Source organism: Eleutherodactylus coqui, chromosome 6 (genome assembly GCF_035609145.1).
Source record: "Eleutherodactylus coqui strain aEleCoq1 chromosome 6, aEleCoq1.hap1, whole genome shotgun sequence".
NCBI classification, from domain to species: Eukaryota; Metazoa; Chordata; class Amphibia; order Anura; family Eleutherodactylidae; genus Eleutherodactylus; species Eleutherodactylus coqui.
Window position 1 is genome coordinate 229,621,924 of NC_089842.1, and position 20,960 is coordinate 229,642,883.

The 20,960-nt window shown below is 46.9% G+C and overlaps 1 protein-coding gene across 1 annotated transcript in view; it reads left to right on the forward strand.

Annotated features, from left to right (window-relative positions):
• The first annotated feature begins 2,085 nt into the window (after positions 1-2,085).
• CDC42SE1 (CDC42 small effector 1) overlaps positions 2,086-20,960 on the forward strand; it is a 39,340-nt gene continuing 20,465 nt past the window's right edge. Inside the window, exon 1 of the mRNA XM_066609061.1 lies at positions 2,086-2,227. The gene's annotated coding sequence lies outside the window, so the exon portion shown is untranslated. The remainder of the gene's footprint in view (positions 2,228-20,960) is intronic.

Sequence of the window (20,960 nt, forward strand, 5' to 3'; positions counted from 1 at the left end):
ATCACAGCCACGTTTATGTGTTCGCAATACGGATGAGCGTTGTGAAATCTACATCTGGTTATTTGTATAGCGCCGACTTATTCCGCCGATTGGGTTTGAATAGAAGCCAAGGGTTGATTTAGGTTATTGGGGGTCACAGAATAAAACATGGCCGCCTTGCCAGCATCTGTTTCATGATGATTTGGAAAAAGCCTGCTGTTTAACTTTTTGTTTTTTTCATAACCCTTCTACCAAACAGTCCGCTCTGTCATTATGGTCTGTTAATTACAGCTGACGCGCTTTACTTTCCTCCGGTTCCGAGCCGTGGTTTATGATGCATTCTCCAGACTTGAGGTAAGCGGAGGGAGCTGCGATGTTGGATCCCTGGAAGTTGACGTGTTGAGACTTGTATAAAGCACGATTCATAGTATGACTCACACAGGACGGGCTCTGCAGAAGGCGCGTGGGTTCACATGTGGAGATCATGAGCAGATGGGATATTATACCGACACGGCTATTTACCTATAGAGATGCAACCACCCAAGGATCAAACTGATTCATTACAGCTTTTAAAGGTGTATTTCGGCTAGCAGCCCTTATCATCCAACCACCGGATAGGTAACAAAAAGTGGATCGGACCCGCAGGGGTAACCCAGTCCGCCGATCACTTCCTGCCGTCCAGCCTGTGTCCCGCCACTCCATTCAAAGTGTACGGCACCGACGGAAATATCCGAGTTCCATCCTGGCGGTTCACCTTGCTGTTGATGAGGAGAAAATGACGCGGGTAGATGAATTGCCCATAACGAGCGCCAATCAACCATATAGGAAGCCGCTCATGTGGGCTGCATTCCCACGAACGTATATTGGCTCGGTTTTCACGCAGAGCCGATATACGTTGTCCTCATGTGCGGGGGGGGGGGGGGGAGGATGGAAGAGCCAGGAGCAGGAACTGAGCTCCCGCCCCCCTCTCTGCCTCCTCTCCGCCCCTCTGCACTATTTGCAATGAAAGGAGGCGGGACATGGGCGGGGCTAAGTTGGCCGAATAAGCCCCGGCCCGCCTCTCCCCATTGCAAATAGTGCAGAGGGGCGGAGAGGAGGCAGCGAGGGGGCAGGAGCTCAGTTACTGCTCCTGGCTTTTCCATCCTCCCCCCCCCCCCCCCCCGCAGATGAGGACAACGTATATCGGCTCGGCGTGAAAACCGAGCCGATATACGTTCGTGTGAATGCACCCTCACTTTCATTTCACTTGACGGTTATGAGGAGAGCTGTCATCAACCGATCATGTGATTGTTCTCTACCTCTCTCGTAGTGTACATTGTTTGCCGCCGGCACATCTCCGTGATCTAATGGTTCAGTGATGGTCCGGCCACTGATCACAAGAACAGGAGGACGTCTGCCAATTAATGGAGCGGCGGTCGAGCATGTGCGCTGCCACTGCCTTCATTCAGTTGAACAGCTATCTTCCGCAGCCCCACTGGAATGAACAGAGCAGCGGTGCGCATGCGCGACCATCCTTCCATTCACTCAGGGACCTTCCCCTTTCATGTGATCGGCGAGGGTCCCAGCGGTTGATCTGGCTCCGATCACCTAGTTAACTTGTGATTGGCGCATTGTTTCTTTCGGTAGGACAACCCATTTAATTGCAGGACATGTGTACAGGGGGCAGTAATCAGGAATGAATGAATGAATGTTAGGAATATCAGTCTGTACAAAAGGCTCTGGAGGCCGGATTTACACGGCGAAAGCCATATCTATCTGAGAAACTTGTAACCGTATTGCGGGTGCATCAAGAACCTGCATCTCATCACCAAACATGCGATTCTTCACACGTGTTTTTGATGTACATGAAAATGTCATGTAGTTGTGTCGGTATTCGATCCTGTAATCTGTCAATCGGCCGTTGTTATTTGACGTTATGTCATCCTGGTAACGAGGCTGTTTAGCATAATTGTCACCTCTTGTGTGCGTCCTCAGATACTTCCCCTCCCCAGGGAAGCAATTTTCCCAGCACTGGGAGAGAGTTTGGAGCCACATCCCCTCCTCTCAGCCTGCACTTACTCGTCTCGTCCACCGCGAGCGCTGTGATAGCCTCTGGACAAACCGGCGCGGAGACAGAAGCATTTCCTTATTCTCACACAGGAACCACACCTCGACGAGGAGCTCAACTTCACAGCAACTTTCCAGCAGCTGCCGAGAAGACCAGAGGAGCCACCGGGGCCCCAGGGCGCTGCAGGGTCACCGACATCAGGTAAGAGGCGCTGCAGGACACTATACTATTCTGGGTCTAATGCAGACTGGCTTTTTTTTTTTTTTAATTAAGACTAATCTTCATCTAAACATTTAGTATTCGCAAACTTCACGAAATCCAGTAATGAATCTACCCCCAAAAATAAAATTCCCGCAATCTGAAAATTTGCTAGAAGTAAAAGTCGCATTATGTAATTCCAGGACATTCCAAGGTCTGCATGGAAATTTCCTTTGAGATGAGCAGTTTCATAAATTCCGGAATGCTATAGGTTCCCGTAGGCTCCTCCTGGAGGTGCAGATAGTGGGGGTTAACCCCTGCACCTCCAGGAGGGGTAGGACCAGCTTGTGGGTGTTCAGGTCGGGGGCACAGCTCTGATTTGTATGTGTGGCTGATGCTGTCTTGTGGGTGCCCGTCCGGTTTGTGGGCCAGACTACTAGCAAGCTTTATCCTCTGTGTGCCACCGTAGGCCACACACAAGTCGAATTAACTTTTCCGTGAGTTGGCCGTGAACATCAAGGTGAAGCTCCATCTGATGGTGATTACGTCCAGCCATCCATCGAGTGTATCAAATACGTGCGGCCATCCGCGCCTAAAGAACTTGTACCGCACAAAGCGAAGAACGACCAAGTATTGAATTTTATATTATTTTTTTTGTCCTGCATGGAAAACAATTATCATCCTATAAATAAAAGTTTCAGTTGTAGCAATCCCCAGTGCGGGAGACTGTCCATCTTAACCCCTTCATGACTGCAATACCCCTATTATAACTGACCTCTCCAATGGGCTTTAAAAGTGCACATACATATTTCTAAAGGCGATGGCTTAGCTGACTACTGACAGCGGGGCTCCTGCTCTAACTGCAAGAATGGGAGAAACCTCAGATCTTGGCAGTTTAACCCCTTAAATGCCACAATAGCAATTGCAGCATGTAAGCAGATGAAGGGAAAAGGGGGCTCCTTCTGTATTCCTGAAGTGTGATCGAGGTACCAATGGGTTCTTATGGCAGCGAGAAGCATGAAAAAAGGCTTCCATGTTTAGAATGCATTACATACGTAATGCTGTGTACTAGACTAGCGATCAAACAATCGCATCTTCAATAATCTGGTTTAAAAAAAAAAAATGCATTTTTTTTACCCCACAAAAAGCCATTTTAAATGGATAAATTACCAAAAAAATGTAAAAAGCAGCACACAGTAGGTATTAGCGCGTCAGTAATGGTAATCGTGGGAATAACCTAAAACTTGGTTTTATCTGAATAGTGAACGACATAAAAACAATGGTGGAATTTCTGGAAGGTTTTTCCATCTCGCCCCATACAAGTTCTACAACACACATATATATATATATATATATATATATATATATATATATATATATATATATATATATATATATATATATATATCCCAGCCATTACGTATAAAAGTCCTGATACGGCTGTCGGCGAGTTATGGCTCTTGCAATGCGATGATGAAAACCGTCTGGTGCTTAAGGCGCGAAGTAGGCTGGTCACTAAGGGGTTAATGTTTAACCATGAATTCCAGTGTTGTCCTGATCATTTATTTATGATGCTTCAATACCTGGAATTAACCCCGTAGTAGCGATCTCTGATCCGGTCTCTACATGGTAAAATATAAAGTAACTTCTGCCATGGGGCCCAGCAATGGACTGGACCAAGCTGAAATTTAAACTGGTCTAACTGGGAAGTGTTCCAGGCCCCCCCCCCCCCCCCCCCGTCTGTCCCACCTCTCACAGATGGGGAGGTCTTCTGCTGCAGGACCATCCCGTGAAGGACTGACGCGCTCGTACAGCTTCAATAACTGACACATGAACCACGTCCGTGTCCCCTGCTGCCACCGTACACAGGAACGTTTGGTTCGGCTGAACATTTGGACATTTAAGGGATTGTCCAGTTGTAGACTATAAATGGCCTGACCTGATAATAGGCCATTAATAGTAGAGTGTTGGGGGTCTGCCGCCCAGGACCCCCTCCAATCACTGGTTTGTCAGACCTGCATGCCTGTGCAATGAGCTGATTTTTGCAGGAAGCTAACAGCTCCATTCCCACTGCAGTGGCCAGGTTTGCTATTGCAGGCCATGTTCGCATTGAAGTGAATGCCTGTACTACCACGCCAGGTCACTGCAGTAGAACGGAGCTGTCTGTTTCCTGCAGGAATCGGCTCTCTGCATGAGTGCACCGACCCAGCGAACACATTTGATGAAAGTGGGGCCGTAATGATTAGACTTCCACCCTGACTTACAGTTTCCCTCCCCTGTATATTGGGGAGCGCTGGCTGTGGCTGAGAATAGTGTAATGGGAGTAGGGGCTTGGATCAAGGTGTGTCGATCCGTGAGTCAGGAGAAAAGTGAAAGCAGCAGAGTAACATGTTTAATCTGGCAAGATGGTGAAATCATCTGCAAGGAGGCAAGAGGCTCAGGTTACCAGCCGCGAGGTCTGCCGGCTGCAGGTGAAACGAAAGGGGTGCTCTGTAATGGGGCAAACGGGATTAGAATTTGGTTACTGAGGATGATTTTTAGGGCTGAGACCGAACTCTGCAGTGGCAGGTGCATGCTTACCTTACATGTCGCCATAGACAGCTACTGATATGTCACCGCGGCCCGTATGTGTGTGCACTACGGGTAATCCCCGCGGCCCGTGTGTGTGTGTGCGCGCTACGGGTAATGCCCGCGTGTGTGTGTGCGCGCTACGGGTAATGCCCGCGTGTGTGTGTGCGCGCGCTACGGGTAATGCCCGCGTGTGTGTGTGCGCGCTACGGGTAATGCCCGCGTGTGTGTGTGCGCGCTACGGGTAATGCCCGCGTGTGTGTGTGCGCGCTACGGGTAATGCCCGCGTGTGTGTGTGCGCGCTACGGGTAATGCCCGCGTGTGTGTGTGCGCGCTACGGGTAATGCCCGCGTGTGTGTGTGCGCGCGCTACGGGTAATGCCCGCGTGTGTGTGTGCGCGCGCTACGGGTAATGCCCGCGTGTGTGTGTGTGCGCGCTACGGGTAATGCCCGCGTGTGTGTGTGTGCGCGCTACGGGTAATGCCCGCGTGTGTGTGTGCGCGCTACGGGTAATGCCCGCGTGTGTGTGCGCGCTACGGGTAATGCCCGCGTGTGTGTGCGCGCTACGGGTAATGCCCGCGTGTGTGTGCGCGCTAAGGGTAATGCCCGCGTGTGTGTGCGCGCTACGGGTAATGCCCGCGTGTGTGTGTGCGCGCTACGGGTAATGCCCGCGTGTGTGTGTGCGCGCGCTACGGGTAATGCCCGCGTGTGTGTGTGCGCGCGCTACGGGTAATGCCCGCGTGTGTGTGTGCGCGCGCTACGGGTAATGCCCGCGTGTGTGTGTGTGCGCGCTACGGGTAATGCCCGCGTGTGTGTGTGCGCGCTACGGGTAATGCCCGCGTGTGTGTGTGCGCGCGCTACGGGTAATGCCCGCGTGTGTGTGTGCGCGCTACGGGTAATCCCCGCGGCCCGCATGTGTGTGCGCGCTACGGGTAATCCCCGCGGCCCGCATGTGTGCGCGCTACGGGTAATCCCCGCGGCCCGCGCGTGTGTGCGCGCGCTACGGGTAATCCCCGCGGCCCGCGCGTGTGTGCGCGCGCTACGGGTAATCCCCGCGGCCCGCGCGTGTGTGCGCGCGCTACGGGTAATCCCCGCGGCCCGCGCGTGTGTGCGCGCGCTACGGGTAATCCCCGCGGCCCGCGCGTGTGTGCGCGCGCTACGGGTAATCCCCGCGGCCCGCGCGTGTGTGCGCGCGCTACGGGTAATCCCCGCGGCCCGCGCGTGTGTGCGCGCGCTACGGGTAATCCCCGCGGCCCGCGCGTGTGTGCGCGCGCAACGGGTAATCCCCGCGGCCCGCGCGTGTGTGTGCGCGCTACGGGTAATCCCCGCGGCCCGCACGTGTGTGCGCGCTACGGGTAATCCCCGCGGCCCGCATGTGTGCGCGCTACGGGTAATCCCCACAGCCCGCATGTGTGTGTGCGCGCTACGGGTAATCCTGCATTACATGTGAATGCCCCCTTATCCACTCCTCTGTACCCCGGCCTCAGCCGTGTATTTGGCGGTGTCCAGCGGGGTAACTGCATTGCGTGTGAATGCCCCCTTATCCACTCCTCTGTACCCCGGCCTCAGCCGTGTATGTGGCGGTGTCCTGCTTGGTAACTACATTGCGTGTGAAAGCCCCCTTATCCACCCCTCTGTGCCTCAGCCGTGTATTTGGCGGTGTCCTGCGGGGTAACTGCATTGCGTGTGAAAGCCCCCTTATCCACCCCTCTGTACCCCCGCCTCAGCTGTGTCCGCACAATAGTCCTACAGAGCCGCAGACAGGCTGTCGGAGTGGACGGAACTAGCGCTGACGTGATGCGACTGACAAGCAGAAGTGGGGTTTTGTGTAATCCACACAGTCTGCAGATTATGCATAGAGACTCTCACCAGTAATATCTCCGGGGGAACCACAAGTCCCAGGCCAACTGATTGTATGTTTAGCTAACCCTCTGTGTACAGCGCTGCAGAATATGTATGCGCTATATAAAACTAGTAGAATAAATGCATCTCGTTCATGTCACATTTACCAGTAATGGCGTCACAGATACGGGGGCACATATTTGCTCTGAATATTTGCGCAGAGGCGAGCGCACATAAGGGACGCCGTGTGTATCTGTGCTTGCAAAAAAAAAACATGCAGCCAATAACATTTATTTAAGTGGGCAAATAAATTAATTAGTTCAATATGTGCTATTTTAACACACAAATGGAAATACGGAGCATGCTTTTTCTTCACAAGTGAGATGTGCGTGCGAGATACACGTATGTGACCGAACCACGGATACCAATGGGCTCTAGGCACTGTGTATTGTGCGCGCAAACTTTGCAAATGTGGAAATACGTTTGTGTGATGTTGATCCAGTATATCTAATCCTATGATACTGTCTGCTGAGCTGTGTATCTAATCCTATCCTGTGTGATACTGTCTGCTGAGCTGTGTATCTAATCCTATCCTGTGTGATACTGTCTGCTGAGCCGTGTATCTAATCCTATCGTGTGTGATACTGTCTGCTGAGCTGTGTATCTAATCCTATCCTGTGTGATACTGTCTGCTGAGCTGTGTATCTAATCCTATCCTGTGTGATACTGTCTGCTGAGCTGTGTATCTAATCCTATCCTGTGTGATACTGTCTACTGAGCCGTGTATCTAATCCTATCCTGTGTGATACTGTCTGCTGAGCTGTGTATCTAATCCTATCCTGTGTGATACTGTCTGCTGAGCTGTGTATCTAATCCTATCCTGTGTGATACTGTCTGCTGAGCCGTGTATCTAATCCTATCGTGTGTGATACTGTCTGCTGAGCTGTGTATCTAATCCTATCCTGTGTGATACTGTCTGCTGAGCTGTGTATCTAATCCTATCCTGTGTGATACTGTCTGCTGAGCTGTGTATCTAATCCTATCCTGTGTGATACTGTCTACTGAGCCGTGTATCTAATCCTATCCTGTGTGATACTGTCTGCTGAGCTGTGTATCTAATCCTATCCTGTGTGATACTGTCTGCTGAGCCATGTATCTAATCCTATCCTGTGTGATACTGTCTGCTGAGCTGTGTATCTAATCCTATCCTGTGTGATACTGTCTGCTGAGCTGTGTATCTAATCCTATCCTGTGTGATACTGTCTGCTGAGCTGTGTATCTAATCCTATCCTGTGTGATACTGTCTGCTGAGCTGTGTATCTAATCCTATCCTGTGTGATACTGTCTGCTGAGCTGTGTATCTAATCCTATCCTGTGTGATACTGTCTACTAAGCTGTGTATCTAATCCTATCCTGTGTGATACTGTCTGCTGAGCCGTGTATCTAATCCTATCCTGTGTGATACCGTCTGCTGAGCCGTGTATCTAATCCTATCCTGTGTGTTACTTTCTGCTGAGCCGTGTATCTAATCCTATTCTGTGTGATACTGTCTGCTGAGCCGTGTATCTAATCCTATCCCGTGTGATACTGTCTGCTGAGCCGTGTATCTAATCCTATCCCGTGTGATACTGTCTGCTGAGCCGTGTATCTAATCCCATCCCGTGTGATACTGTCTGCTGAGCCGTGTATCTAATCCTATCCCGTGTGATACTGTCTGCTGAGCCGTGTATCTAATCCTATCCCGTGTGATACTGTCTGCTGAGCCGTGTATCTAATCCTATACTGTGTGTTACTGTCTGCTGAGCCGTGTATCTAATCCTGTCCTGTGTGATACTGTCTGCTGAGCCGTGTATCTAATCCTATCCTGTGTGATACTGTCTGCTGAGCTGTGTATCTAATCCTATCCCGTGTGATACCGTCTGCTGAGCTGTGTATCTAATCCTATCCCGTGTGATACTGTCCGCTGAGCCGTGTATCTAATCCTATCCTGTGTGATACTGTCTGCTGAGCCGTGTATCTAAACCCCTCCCGCGTGATACTGTCTGCTGAGCCGTGTATCTAAACCCCTCCCGCGTGATACTGTCTTGCTGAGCCGTGTATCTAAACCCCTCCCGCGTGATACTGTCTTGCTGAGCCGTGTATCTAAACCCCTCCCGCGTGATACTGTCTGCTGAGCCGTGTATCTAAACCCCTCCCGCGTGATACTGTTTTCAATGGAGTCTGGGCCTATGACCTCTCAGTATGTGGCCCCTGTCTCAGTGCATGCTGGGTAAAAGGCAGTAATGGTACATGATGGAAAGAAGGGTTGCATCACGGAAGGATAGTTGGGTGATGACGTGATGGCCGCTGGGTGAGGTGGAGCCGCCGGGTCCTTCCTGCCACCATCCACAGCATCCAGGCTGTCCTTCACAGATGACTGGCTCTCCCACAGCGCACACAAACTGGACGATCCTCCGGATTCCTGCGCTTTAGCGGATGCTGGTTCTGTGTAGCGCCCCTTCCTGGTCGGCGTGCGCACTGTGAGCCGCCTTCAGTGGTCTTTAGGACGAGCGACCTTCACTGCGTCCTCACAGAACATTAGAAATGGTGGTAAAAATAACCCCCAGTCCTCACAGAAGCGCTCCTTGTGTGCAGGAAGTGAGCGTCCCCTTTATTGTGCTCCCCCTCTGCCGGGGCAATGTCTACGCTGAGAGACATGGGGGGACTAGAGCTGATTAAACAATGAGAGTCCGGAGGAGTTGTGTAATGGCAGACGATGAGGGACTAACATCCCTCCCAATATGCAGAGTTTTCTTGGTCCCCTAATTGTAGGACACGTTAAAATGTGGATGGCTTAGAGCGTAAAGATACAACCTCTGTATCCCACCATGTTGGCGTGGTCCAGGAAGCCGAGGCGGGGGGGGGGGGGGGGGGGGTGTGATGGGGTCCTTGTAGGATTGGTATATTGCTGCGTTGGTACCTCTTGGGGCTCATGCCCATGGATGAAGCGGGATATGCCCGCGTTTTTACACCACGGGGATAAACAAAAAAGTCCCTGCAGGCGATTGCGGAAATTACCGCGATTTTCCACTAAAGTGTCGTCTTAATATTGCACCTCATGTTTGGGAGACTGCTGGGCATCTCTGCCATCTAACAGAATTTGAGCTGACCGAAGCGCCCAGATTGTCACCCGCTCTGACATGGCCTGAGACTCATAGGGTAGGTGATATGAGAAAGCAATCAGCAGCAGCCAGGCTGGGGTGATGGCATAGACTGCTTGACGCTGCTGCCAGGATGGGCATCGGTCCTCCCATCTTATGCTCGGCTCCATAGACCCATATCTAGAACGCGACTGCCAGGTTTCCACTCTGGTGGGCACAGATGCCCTCCAGGTACTGCTCCATCAAGCTGTGCTTTGTCCCTGCCCGGGCACAGTATTATACATGGCATAAAACTAAAACCACCTCTGGTCGGGTTCGCTCACACAGACGCCGGTTATAGCTGCGTCCTGGAACACGGTGTCTGCGGCGGAGAATGATTATTTACTGCGGGCAAAGCTGTGGGGGCTCAACGCTATAATTATTACATCACAGACGCCTCGCAGCTTCTAAATGTACACATGATGTCATCTTCATAGCCACGGTACTTACCTTAATCACATGACTCCTAAGGAAGAATTTAGAATATACCTGGTGCCAACATTTAATAATACCGCCATACAGTGTCCACATGGTGTTATAGTATTGAAGTTATTGTGTCATAGTGCGCACAAGTAATAGTGCCATACAGAAATAATAGGATATATTGCCTAAGTAATATATCATATAGTGCCTATGTAATAGTGCCTTACAGTGCTAGAATAATAGTATGATACAGTGTTAAAGTAATAGTACCATACTGTAATTGTGTCGTACAAGTAATGATGTCACGCGGTGCCCAAGTAATAGTACCGTACTGTAATTGTGTCATACAAGTAATGTCACACGGTGCCCAAGTAATAGTACCGTACTGTAATTGTGTCATACAAGTAATGATGTCACACGGTGCCCAAGTAATAGTACCGTACTGTAATTGTGTCATACAGGTAATGAGGTCACACGGTGCCCAAGTAATAGTACCGTACTGTAATTGTGTCATACAGGTAATGAGGTCACACGGTGCCCAAGTAATAGTACCGTACTGTAATTGTGTCATACAAGTAATGATGTCACACGGTGCCCAAGTAATAGTACCGTACTGTAATTGTGTCATACAAGTAATGTCACACGGTGCCCAAGTAATAGTACCATACTGTAATTGTCATACAAGTAATGATGTCACGTGGTGCCCAAGTAATAGTACCGTACTGTAATTGTGTCATACAAGTAATGATGTCACACGGTGCCCAAGTAATAGTACCGTACTGTAATTGTGTCATACAAGTAATGATGTCACACGGTGCCCAAGTAATAGTACCGTACTGTAATTGTGTCATACAAGTCATGATGTCACGTGGTGCCCAAGTAATAGTACCGTACTGTAATTATGTCATACAGGTAATGAGGTCACACGGTGCCCAAGTAATAGTACCGTACTGTAATTGTGTCATACAGGTAATGAGGTCACACGGTGCCCAAGTAATAGTACCGTACTGTAATTGTGTCATACAGGTAATGAGGTCACACGGTGCCCAAGTAATAGTACCGTACTGTAATTGTGTCATACAGGTAATGAGGTCACACGGTGCCCAAGTAATAGTACCGTACTGTAATTGTGTCATACAGGTAATGAGGTCACACGGTGCCCAAGTAATAGTACCGTACTGTAATTGTGTCATACAAGTCATGATGTCATGCGGTGCCCAAGTAATAGTACCGTACTGTAATTGTGTCATGCCAGTAATGATTTCACGCGGTGCCCAAGTAATAGTACCACGCTGACATCAACACACAATTGACATCTTGGCCAATGAGCATTACTGCCGCGTAAGAAAAGTATTTGATTTGGCCATGGAGGCCCATGAAAGATTACTTGCGCATTGGGAACCAACGTTTTGCAGGCTCCTCAATAACAATGCAGAGATACATTAGCTGGCCGAGGTCTGTGGAAATCTAGGTTACAACCCCTATGGGCACTGCCAATAATAATGTAAGTGATTTTTAAGGAGTTTTCCAACTTTTTTTTTTTTTTCAAAGAGCCATTACTCACACTGTCCAGTTGCCTACTGTCCAGCGCTGCCAGGCCAGCACCCTCTACTCCAGTCCCCACTGAAACAGGAAGCGATGCTATCACATGACTGCGGCAGCCAATCCCTGGCCTCAGTGGTCATCTGTGCTTAAACAGCACATGATCACCAGCGATTGGCTGTAGCGGTTATATGAGTGATCAGCATGACGTCTTTGCTTCCTGTTTCAGCAAGGACCAGAGCAGAGAGGAGCAGGTTTGCGGCATTGGACTGGAAGCACAATGGAATGGATATTTTATGCCCTTCCCTACGCTGGGGCAGGGGTTTTTTCCTTTTTTATAAATCTTTTTTTTTTTTTTTTAAACTTGCAAAACCCCTTTAAGACCACTTCTTATTTTTGTTCTGGGGCTAGAATGTTTTTGAACCTTCCAAGTCTTCGGGAGCAGGGCGCTATCAATTAATCATGTGTTTTATTTACTCTTCTATAACGAGTCCGAAAATAACCGCAGCTCTGGGCTCACGGCTAAAATACATATTTCTTCAGGATTCATATTTTCTTTCCATTACCGTCTAAATATAAAACGAGGAAAATATGAGCTTTAATATCCCACACTGGAGCATGGTGAAGAGGGACATTGATGGTCACCATCAGAGCAACATTTAAAGAGATACTAACGTGGAGAAGCGTAGAGGGGCTTTACAACCGTACAGGGAATGGGTTAAAATAAAAACATAAGCCATACTCTCCACTCCAGTGGTCCCCATCCAGTACAGGAGCTCCAGTCCCCAACAATTGTGGTCCCCGAAGACGCTGTAGTGGTCACTTACCTTTCGTTGTGGACTAAAGTGGCATGGACCGGGGCTCCTGCGCTGATTGGGGAGGATCTCTGAGCGGTAAGTATGGCTGATCTTTTTAATTTAATACGGACAGCTATATTGCACAGATTTTTTTAGATAAAACTCTTGCCCCTTTTGCTAGGGGTGTGGATGCCCGACAGACTGGCTGGTTGTTAGGAATATAATGTTTGACGGACGAACAGACTGGTTGCTAGAGATTTGATGCCCGATGGACGGACTGGTTGCTAGAGATTTGATGCCCGATGGACGGACTGGTTGCTAGAGATTTGATGCCCGATGGACGGACTGGTTGCTAGAGATTTGATGCCCGATGGACGGACTGGTTGCTAGAGATTTGATGCCCGATGGACGGACTGGTTGCTAGAGATTTGATGCCCGATGGACGGACTGGTTGCTAGAGATTTGATGCCCGATGGACGGACTGGTTGCTAGAGATTTGATGCCCGATGGACGGACTGGTTGCTAGAGATTTGATGCCCGATGGACGGACTGGTTGCTAGAGATTTGATGCCCGATGGACGGACTGGTTGCTAGAGATTTGATGCCCGATGGACGGACTGGTTGCTAGAGATTTGATGCCCGATGGACGGACTGGTTGCTAGAGATTTGATGCCCGATGGACGGACTGGTTGCTAGAGATTTGATGCCCGATGGACGGACTGGTTGCTAGGGATTTGATGCCCGATGGACGGACTGGTTGCTAGGGATTTGATGCCCGATGGACGGACTGGTTGCTAGGGATTTGATGGACGGACTGGTTGCTAGGGATTTGATGCCCGATGGACGGACTGGTTGCTAGGGATTTGATGCCTGACAACCCGCATAGGAAACTAGCTAAAGTTTCTATCAGTAAAGTATCTGTTTCAGTGGAACGTTGTAAAAATTTAGGGTCCATAGGACGGTATCATTCCTGCCTCCCAAGGTGCACCATGGTTCCCCCATAACTATGCCAACCACAATGCCCAGATGACAGCCAGGTTACCTCAAACGCAGGCACAGTGCACCCCTGACACCCACCATGCCATCATTGCAAGCTATGGATAGCCTTGAGTCAAGCACAGTTAAAAGCACTGCCGGTGAGATCTTGTTGATGCCATCCTCTGTGCCCTTTGCCAGCTACACGATGACATTGTGTGGGGCGGACAGCCCTGAATCTGTAGGGCTTGCCAGACAGATCTTCCTATCCTATACTATTGATGGGTCTGAGCATTGGTAAGCCTCATTATCCTTCTTCTGCTGTCAGTCTATTGCAGACCTAAGTAACCTAAGGTAGGTTGGTTGCTAGGGACACACTCCCTGACAACCCTCTATTAAAGACTGTGTCTCCATAGCAACATGACAGCAGCTCAGGAGCCATCAGTCCAGGACGTTACTTATCTTCCCGGCAGTATTAATAAGATCTAACAATCTGTATAAAGTATTTGGTTCTCCTCTTAGTCCCGTACACCCCAGCCCGTGAAGGGGAGATGTGTGTTCTGGAACCGCGTTCCTGGCGGCTGTCCATGTCGCGCTCCCACTGCAGGGTGAGGTATACGGCCGGGGGAAAGCAGGTCGAGGCAGGAACATCTCCTATTAAGCATGAGTAACACGTTGCAGCTCGTGGCGTCACAGCGGGGCTCTTCACGGCCTTCAGGCGTCGGCGATCATTTCGTTGAGGAGGCAGGTTCAGGCCAGTGCTCTGCGAACACGAGAACATCCTACGTAGAGGATATCGACACGTAGAGCCTGATGGTGGAGCCGAGAGGAATTATGAAGAACATGTTGGTTTCTCCAGACGCAGTAGGAGTCAGTGAGACATTTGTTGTTTCTAAAGGGCCTTGCGGGGTTGGCCGAAGGCTTCATGTTGCCTGAGACAAAGTGTGACATGGTCCATCCGTGCTTGTTGGGTTGCTGCATGACTGGCTTGCAGATATCTTTTACTGGCCAAAAAAATCATTGCTAAGTACTGGCTGGGCCAGTGACTTACCGGCCGGGTGGCAACCCTAGCTCCACACCTTTTGAGGTCCTGCAGACTACCGCCTGAGGCAGCAGTCTCAGGTCACTCTCATGGTAGGGGCGCCCGGTTTATGATTGGCAAGGACATTCCTTTGCCGGATCGTTGGGACATGTGATGGTGCTGCCGATCACAGAAACAAGTGAGCAAACACTTGTTCACCCGGTAATCACATCTTCTATGTGACTCAATGGTTGTTGGCAGTACGTTCCCTCATGTCAGCAGCACATAACGATGAGCTAGAATGATTAAGGGTGCCAAGCCCAGGCAGAAACGTGCCGAACCAAGTTAAAAGAACGCTGTAACAGGAACACAGTCCGATGGTGGTGTGGAGGCAACTTTTGAAGCCCTTTAGGTTTGGTCAAACAGAAGTAGAGGTCACACCAATGCTACTGGTCAGTGCTCCTTTCCTGCTCCTCTGTCCCTCGATTCAAGTTCCAGGTTCATCACAGCAACGTATACAAACATTTCTGTGGGGCTATTGTGCTCCCAATGGTTTCAAAAAATTAGACTGGTCCAACGAGTAACATCTAACTTCTGGGCATCCACAAATCCTCCATAATAAAAAAAAAAATAATAATGTGGGGTCTTCTCTCCATCTCCTTCTATTGGCCCCCATATAGTAATCTACCAATTTACTCCAAAGCCTTAGAACAAGAAAATAAGATTTACATAGACAAAAATGTGATTAAAAACCCAATAAAAAATCCAGACTTGTGGTCTTCATACAATGTGACTGAGTCAGACCCGCACCTGTGTGACTGCAGGAAGTGGTTGTGTGGCGCAATACAGCCGTCATTTCACTAAAGCTGCATCAGCAGAGACAACCGAGACAGATGATGGGGACCAGGAGAATTTCACTTCCTACCAGAAACACATTACTTAAAGGGGAGGAGCAGTCACTAGTCACCCATCTAGGAGTACAGATTGTGGAAGCATCTCATTCCTTAGACCCTCCTTGCTTTCCAAAGTGCTGGGAATCCTTCAGTCCAGTGGAAGTTACATGTGACCACCTGCTGATTGATTGCTCAGTGGGTGCTATTATAGTAGTTATGTTCTTGTACATAGGGGGCAGTATTATAGTAGTTATATTCTTGTACATAGGGGGCAGTATTATAGTAGTTATATTCTTGTACATAGGGGCAGTATTATAGTAGTTATATTCTTGTACATAGGAGGCAGTATTATAGTAGTTATATTCTTGTACATAGGGAGCAGTATTATAGTAGTTATATTCTTGTACATAGGGAGCAGTATTATAGTAGTTATATTCTTGTACATAGGAGGCAGTATTATAGTAGTTATATTCTTGTACATAGGGGCAGTATTATAGTAGTTATATTCCTGTACATAGGGGGCAGTATTACAGTAGTTATATTCTTGTACATAGGGGGCAGTATTACAGTAGTTATATTCTTGTACATAGGGGGCAGTATTATAGTAGTTATATTATTATACATAGGGGGCAGTATTATAGCAGTTATATTCTTGTACATAGGGGGCAGTATTATAGTAGTTATATTCTTGTACATAGGGGGCAGTATTATAGCAGTTATATTCTTGTACGTAGGGGGCAGCATTATAGCAGTTATATTCTTGTACGTAGGGGGCATCATTATAGTAGTTATATTCTTGTACGTAGGGGGCATCATTATAGTAGTTATATTATTGTACGTAGGGGGCAGTATTATAGTAGTTATATTCTTGTACATAGGGGGCAGTATTGTAGTAGTTCCATCCTTGTACATAGAGGGCAGTATTATAGTAGTTATATCATTGTACATAGGGGGCAGTATTATAGTAGTTATATTCTTGTACATAGGGGGCAGTATTATAGTAGTTATATTCTTGTACATAGGGGGCAGTATTATAGCAGTTATATTCTTGTACGTAGGGGGCAGCATTATAGCAGTTATATTCTTGTACGTAGGGGGCATCATTATAGTAGTTATATTCTTGTACGTAGGGGGCATCATTATAGTAGTTATATTATTGTACGTAGGGGGCAGTATTATAGTAGTTATATTCTTGTACGTAGGGGGCAGTATTGTAGTAGTTCCATCCTTGTACATAGAGGGCAGTATTATAGTAGTTATATCATTGTACATAGGGGGCAGTATTATAGTAGTTATATTCTTGTAGATAGGGGGCAGTATTATAGTAGTTATATTCTTGTAGATAGGGGGCAGTATTATAGTAGTTATATTCTTGTACATAGGGGGCAGTATTATAGCAGTTATATTCTTGTAAGTAGGGGGGCAGCATTATAGCAGTTATATTCTTGTACGTAGGGGGGGCAGCATTATAGCAGTTAGTCTTTTATTGGTATAATAATTTCCATCACTCTCTTTTTCTTTGTCTAACGTCTCAGCCAAAGTTTAAAGTGGTGTTTTGTTTCTCAGAACATTTCTGTTCCACATCTCATGACACGTCTCACATCCTCAAAAAAGTTCACCTCACACCTCGCCTACGTTGTGACATTATCAAGTCAGCCTTGTGAACCCTTTCCAGACAAGCTGTTTAATGACTGTCCCTATATTGACATCTTATTGAATATTGCTGTCGCACAATCGAGGCTTGACAGATATCGGATATCAGATGTGCAGAATGTTAAATAACTTTATTGCATCATGTTTTTACTTGCCCCCCAGTATGTCTCATATGACACAGATCAGTCCCCTGGGATGTCCATTGAACACAAAGGGAGGCATAGAAAAATTAAAGTGATGGCCCATTATCTAGTACTTAGTCAGTGTTAAAGTTTATATTACCACTCTAGTCCTATGTGCACTCCAGAACGGTCAGAAAACCTCTGTGGATTCACACGAACTGATCCACGGAAAACTTGTCACGTGATTTTTGTACTGCCCTCCGGGTCACGGGGAGAATTTTCCTTACAGGGAAGCGCCAATAATGAGAGGGAGGGGCTAGTCAGTGTACATTTGTAACATCGGTTTTAGTTTTTTAAAGATCTTTACTCGTGTAATCGGCAAAAATAGTTATGTTCTTTCATTAAATTCTTCTGTAGTTCTTCATCTTCAGTACATTTTCCAGTACCCACTCCTTGAGTTTGTGTTGGGCCATATGGAATTACCTGACCTGCGGTGAAGATGTTTGGGCACATTACCAAGTGCCATGGCCTCCTCATTCTGGAAATCCATGGGGGGTGCTGGTTCACAGACCCCGACCAATATTATTTTGACATGTCTTAATGAGAGATGGAACATCACTGGACCTAGCACCGACGCTTGAGGAAACAGCAAGACCTGAAGATGAACCGTAATGGGCGTCCAAGCCGGCAAAGGAATTCAAGTATTTTTAGCACATTCTCCATGATGACTTAAGTCCTCCGTTTTCCAGACAAGCCTTGTTTATGAAGGGATGTCCTCTCTGGCTGCGGCCTCTCCAGAACGCTGCTCTGAGGGGCTTTTTATCATGAGATCTTGTCTTTTAGGCACGCCATCAAAAGTCAGCGCTTTCTGGTCATTTACATTCCTGAAACCCTCCATCCATACAACATTATTCAATTATTTTTTTCCCCTTTCCCAAGGATTCTGCTAAATCACTTCCTTTTTTCAATCATCCAACTGTTTTCGGTTTTGGGGAAGCACAGATGCAAAAGCCGGGTGTTCAGTGGAATTTCCTAATGCCTGAAAACACTTGCCAAAGGTTCTCAAAATAGGAAATTATGACTATGTATTGAGCGCGGAGGCTGATTAGGTTACAGTTTGCCCTTTGTTAAGGACATGGTTAGACCTCACAGCATTAATCCATATAAATTAAGGTATACATAGAGAAAAGAGAGAAATCAAATGTGAGGGGCCAGTTCTTGCCATCACAACCCCTTAATCGAGGACCAAAAGACATGTCCCCCTTTCACCGTTCTTCTCTTCTACCATTCTATAAAGTTGCCGGTGTTCTCGGTGGTTTGCCAGCAGTTATCACTGTCCTTCAAGTGGTGTGTAAACATATTAACCGGTGGAGATTGTTCTGACCTGGAAGTTCACTCCCAACATTCAGTGAAATTTGTTGACCTCTATAAACTTAGCAACTCAATTGTTGGAATCTCAAAGTCCGAATTTATGTACCAAGTTACGTAAAGGAGCTGGGCCATGTATTCTAGTCTGTGTCTATGGGTTTGCCAAAGGATCTGGTACCTGAGGGGTTGACCGGCTCCTAGTCTTCCCCTTGGTGGGTGCCTGCTTGAAAACGTCTACTGATCAACTTTCATGAGTGTCCCGTGCTAAGTGATGTCCCATTATGAGCGCAGTGATGTTACTAGTCTCTACCCAGGACTGTCCTATGATGAGTCCGGTGGTGTCGCTAGTTCCAACCCAGAATTGTCCGGTGGTGTCGCTAGTTCCAACCCAGAATTGTCCGGTGAAGAGCCCAATGATGTCATGAACCTGAAGTTTCAGAAACAGTCTATGAAATAAGCATGGCTGTCTTTGATGGTGGAAATGAGGTCTTTTTATGGGGGTCTCAGAAAGATAGTTTTCTTACTAGGAGGTAATATCTGCAGTGTATTGCACTTCACTGTCATCTGACTGCACATAGAGATAAGCTTTGGCCATTTCCTGCCTCCCTCCATGTGACTTTGAAGAGGTTCCTTTTTGCTTTGCAGTGAAATGAGCCTATTGTCACTTTTTGTTGGGGGAATGGTGGCTGCTGTTCAACAAACATGAATGCACAAAAGACACAATTGTGTGCACCAGTCAGTTCCCGCTCCGAAGGAAGCAGGCAGCATGCCTTCCTAGCTGAAAACCAGGTCATGTTTGTGGTCAAAGCAACGAATAGTCATTGTCCTCAGTGAGGTGTCTTATGAAAACCAATTATAACATAAAGACCTGTTGGGATCATTCAGAGCATAACTACACTGAACAGACTTCTCTGAAGCAAACAACAATACTACATTCCTTCTTTGTCTCAGGGGTCCAGAAACCGGAGTGAGTTTGGTGGTGTTTCCACACTGCACAGCGGTTGTCATTCAGCTTTCACATAGTATAACATGCAAGTGTGTAAACAAAGTGTTCACTCAGGCCTGCCCCTTATTACGCCTTTATAAATATCAGATTAACACTGCGCTGTGCAGATCCAAAGGTTATTGTCCGTGTAACATATCTATACTTTCCATCTACAGCTACAAACTCCAGATTACACGCTACCTACTGCTACTGCCCCCTATGTACATGAATATCACTACTACGGTATAATACTGCCCTTATGTACAACAATATAACTACTATAATACTGCCCTTATGTACAAGAATATAACTACTATAATACTGCCCCCTATGTACAAGAATATAACTACTATAATACTGCCTCCTATGTACAAGAATATAACTACTATAATACTGCCCCCTATGTACAAGAATATAACTACTATAATACTGCCTCCTATGTACAAGAATATAACTACTATAATACTGCTCCTATGTACAAGAATATAATTACTATAATACTGCGCCCTATGTACAAGAATATAACTACTATAATACTGCTTCTATGTACAAGTATATAACTACTATAATACTGCCTCCTATGTACAAGAATATAACTACTATAATACTGCTTCTATGTACAAGTATATAACTACTAGAATACTGCCCCCTACGTACAAGAATATAACTACTATAATACTGCCCCCTATGTACAAGAATATAACTACTATAATACTGCCTCCTATGTACAAGAATATAACTACTATAATACTGCTCCTATGTACAAGAATATAATTACTATAATACTGCTCCCTATGTACAAGAATATAACTACTATAATACTGCTTCTATGTACAAGTATATAACTACTAGAATACTACCCCCTATGTACAAGAATATAACTACTATAATACTGCCACTATGTACAAAATATAACTACCATAATACTGCCCCTATGTACAAGAATATAACTACTATAATACTGCTCCTATGTACAAGAATATAACTACTATAATACTGCCCCTTATGTACAAGAATATAACTGCTATAATACTGCCCCTTATGTACAAGAATATAACTACTATAATACTGCCCTCTATGTACAAGAATATAACTACTATAATACTGCCCCCTATGTACAAGAATATAGCTACTATAATACTGCCCCCTATATACAAGAATATAACTACTATAATACTGCCCCTATATACAAGAATATAACTACTATAATACTGCCCCTATATACAAGAATATAACTACTATAATACTGCCCCCTATGTATAAGAATATATGTACTATAATACTGCCTCCTATGTGCAAGAATATTAACTGCTATAATACTGCCCCCTATGTATAAGAATATAACTATTATAATACTGCCCCCTATGTA